Here is a 4,219-nt window from a genome sequence, read left to right on the forward strand (position 1 = left end):
AAAAATCCCTAATCTCATGAAGGTTATATTCTACTGGGGGTATATTTATAATCAGATGATGAGATGTGTTTAGAGAAAAATAAAGTAAAAGAGCAAGGAAGATTGTGTGAGGGTGGATGTGTTGATGTTGTTAGTTGCCATGGATTTGGCTCTGACTCATGGCATCCTTACATGTAAGAGAACAAAATGTTGCTTGGTCCATCTTCATGATCATTGGTATATTTGAGTTCATTGTTGCAGCTATTAAGTAGTGTCTTCCAACCTAGGGGTCTCACCTTCCAGCACTATGTCAGACAATATTCTGGGGTGAGGAAATAGGCTACTTTTAAATAGGAAGGTGACCTTTGAACAAAGACATAGATGGGTGAACATTCTGGGTAGAAGAAACTCCTAGTCCAAAGGCCTTTAGCAGGAATATGTCTGGTGTGTATGAAGAATAATAGGAATGTCAGCATGGCTTGAGCAGAGTAAGTGAGTGTCCCATTAATAGGAGAGGACATCAGAGAGGCACCAGGTACGAGATCACAGAGGAATTAATAGGCTTTGACTTTTCTCTGTGAGATAGGAACACAGTGAAGGGTAGAGGACTTGGGAGGAGAGGAGTAATATTGCCTTTCACAGAATCACTCTGTCTGTTGGATTAAGAACTGACTGTAGGGGATCTGAGTAGAGGCAGGGAGACCAGTTAACTACTTGTGTGATCCTGGTAAGAGATGATAGTGAGTCAGGTCATGGTGGAGGCAGTAAAGAACCAAGTGATCAGCTTTAGCTAGATTTTGAAACAGAGCTAACAGGATTGGCTGAAACATTAGATGTGGGGTAAAAAAGAAAAAGAGGAGTTATGGCTAAGTCCAAGACCATTTGTCTGAGAAGTGAAATGGACTTGTCATCTTCTGAGCAGGGGAAAGTTGAGGGAAGATTAGATTTAGGGACAAAATCAGAAGTTCTGTTTTATATATTTTGGATTTGAGATGCCTCTTGAATATGGAACTGACATATAGACAGTTGGATATACCAATCTGAAGCTCAGGGTAGAGTTCAGACTAGAGAAATGATATGAAAGTCTTCAGTGCATAAATGATATTTAAAATCATGATTCTGGATGACACCAGTGGAGGTAGTTCAGACAGAAGTACATGTGTTTGCATTTCCTTTTGTTTAATTCACTTTGAGTTTGACTTCCTATTCTTCACTTATTTTTACAATTGTCCTGGGAGATTTGTTTGAGGCCTTTTTCTTTGTGGCTATGACTATGCAGCACATGTTGGATTGTTTGTTTTGTTTTATTTTTTGAAGGTAGAAAGGTCTATCTCGGTCTGTGTGGGCAGAAATACAGGGTGGGAGAATTTCCCTCACCACATCTGTCTACCAGAAATTTTCAAGATTGAGGATGGGTTGATATGAAAAACATATCCTATGGTGCCTGTGATAAAGAAGACATCCCCCAAACTCTGGTAACTCTTCTAGGTATGGATTTCCAACCCTTTCTTAATTTGTGTGCCCAGCATACCACCCACCCCCAGGCCCCATAGCCCTTCACCTAACAGACACCAGGTTGAGCATTGGTGCTCAGGCCTGGTTAATCATAGTATCCCTGGACAAAGGAATTGGTCCAAGGGCGGACATATGGCACAAGGTTCTGAATCATTCCTAGGACTGATATAAGTCTGTTCAGAGAAAGAAGGCCTCTTTCCCCTGGACTTATTAATATAATTCTAGAATTAACAGTAGTCATTTCCTTATGTGTGGAGGCAGAAGGATGAGAGAATATAGCTTTCATAAAGAAGACAAGTGAGGTGAATGGAGGAAGAGAATATATGTCCTAACAACATTCTTTAAAGACTGGATCCCATCGTGCCGTGAAGTCCCCACATCTGTAGGATAGCTTAACTCTCTCTCTCTCTCACTCACTTTTTTTTTTTTTTTTTTTAACTTACACTTTTTGGAATTGGTTTTCTGTTCATTTATAAATGGAATCCTTCTGATTAATTTCATGCCTGTTCAAGCTTTCAGGTAGTCATTCAGACCCAGGCAAAGAAAATAAAGCTTCTTAAAAGTGGTTCACTGAACAAGGGAAACATATTCAGATGCTTATTTACCCTCCCCTACTTTATTTTGTATTTCAGAGATGGCATCAGTAAGTGTTTTGGGGATCTGTGTTTCCATAAGCACATAGGCTATATAAATCCAGGGCTACCTCCTGGCTGTTTGAGCTGCCAGTCAAGACTGCAAGTAGAGTGTTGAATGAGTTATGAAAGTCCTTTCTTCCCTCTCCTTGATTTTAGTGGGAGACAGACATAAAACAGGTAAACATAATATAATTACAGGCATACCTTAGGGATATCGTAGGTTCCATTCTAGGCTACCACAGTAAAGAGAATATCACAATAAAGCGAGTCACACAAATATTTTGATTTCCCAGTGCACATAAAAGTTATGTTTATACTATACTGTAGTCCATTAGGGACCTCTGGTGGTGCAGTGCCTAAGGCATTTGACTGCTAAGCAGAAGGCTGGCGGTTCAAACCCACCAGCCACTCCACTCCTCAGAAGGAAGACCAGGCAATCTATTTCTTTAGTGATAGAAAACCTCGGAAACCCAAGGAGGGGTAACTATGAGTCGAAATGACTTGATGGCAGTGAGTTCGGTTTGGGTTTGGTAGTTCATTAATTATGCATTGTGAAAAAGTTTGAAATAGTGTGAGAATTACCAAAATGTGACACAGATACATGAACTGAGCCCATGCTGTAGAAAAAAATGGTGCTGCGCCGATGTTCATCGCAGCACTATTTATAATAGCCAAAACTTGGAAACAACCTAGATGTCCAACAACTGAGGAATGGATAACCAAACTTTGGTACATTCACACAATGGAATACTATGCAACGCTAAAGAATAATGTAGAATCTGCAGAACACCGCATAACGTGGATGAACTTGGAGGACATTATGCTGAGCGAAATAAGTCAGTCACAAAAGGACAAATATTGTATTAGTCCGTTATTGTAAAAGTTAAGGAAATGTTTATATATTGGAGGACATTTTCTTTGTTGGTTACCAGGGGTGGGAGGGAAGGGGAGGGAATGCTGTTAGATAGATAGAGATAAATATTGATTTGGGTGAAGAGAAGGGCAATGTACCAAATGTGAGTGACCAATATGGCAGCATTGAGGATGAGAAAGACAGAGAGAGTTACATGGGCAGTACAAACAACAAATATGAACCCCTTTGTAAATACAATACTGAGTTGTTAATGAAAGCAAATATGGGTATAGGGACGGATAGATGGGTGAACAAGCTAAACAATTATGTATGTCTAAATGGAGAGTGTATCCAAGATCATATACAGGGTTGGCAGAAAATGGGCCTCTCGAAGAGTATGAAGGGATGGACACTGGGAGGAGGTAACTATGGGGAGGAAGTGGGAGGGGAGCTGCTGCATTGTAAATTTTGGTCAATGACATGAGACAAGGTGTATGTGAGCTGCTGTATGAAAAGTGAATTTACTCTGTAAATCTTCACCCAAATCCTAATAAAAAAAAAAAAAAATGGTGCTGACAGACTTCCTCAATGCAGGGTTGCCACAAACCTTCAATTTGTAAAACACACAATATCTGCAAAATACAATAAAGTGAAGTGCAATAAAATGAGATATGCCTGCAATAAAGCAGGGTAGAGCATAGAGAATGTAGGCAAAGAGGATCGGAATCTTATGGATAGGGAAAGGCTGCTCTGAGGAGGTGATATTTGAATGACACAAGAGTGATGAGTGCACAAGCCTGTGGAGAACTGGGGAATGGAGTCCAGACAGAGAGAAGAGCAGGTCAGAGGTCAAGAGGTGGGAATGAGCTTGATATGTTTGAGAAACCATAAGAAAGCCAAAGTGAGTGAAAGAAAGTGAGGGATGAGAAGTGTATGCATGTTGCACTGGGACTTGGTCATATTTAGCTGTAGTGTGCAGTGGTAAGGCTTTTGAATGTTTTTCTGAATATAATGAGGATAGTTTTGAACAGAGGAGTGATGTGGCTTGATTTATGATTTAAAACCATAACAAACTACTCTATGGAGAACTGACTGTAGGGGCGTGGAGACTAGTTAGAGACAGAGTAGCAGTGACAGGAAATTAATAGACAGAAATAAAGTTGATTGGATTTTCTGATGGAGTCGGGGTGGATTCTGAATAAATGTTGGAAGTAAAAGACTGCTTTTTTTTTTTTTT

The sequence above is a fragment of the Orycteropus afer genome, unplaced genomic scaffold, assembly GCF_000298275.1.
Source record: "Orycteropus afer afer isolate SDZICR_OR568_19922 unplaced genomic scaffold, OryAfe1.0 scaffold00035, whole genome shotgun sequence".
Classification (NCBI taxonomy): Eukaryota; Metazoa; Chordata; class Mammalia; order Tubulidentata; family Orycteropodidae; genus Orycteropus; species Orycteropus afer.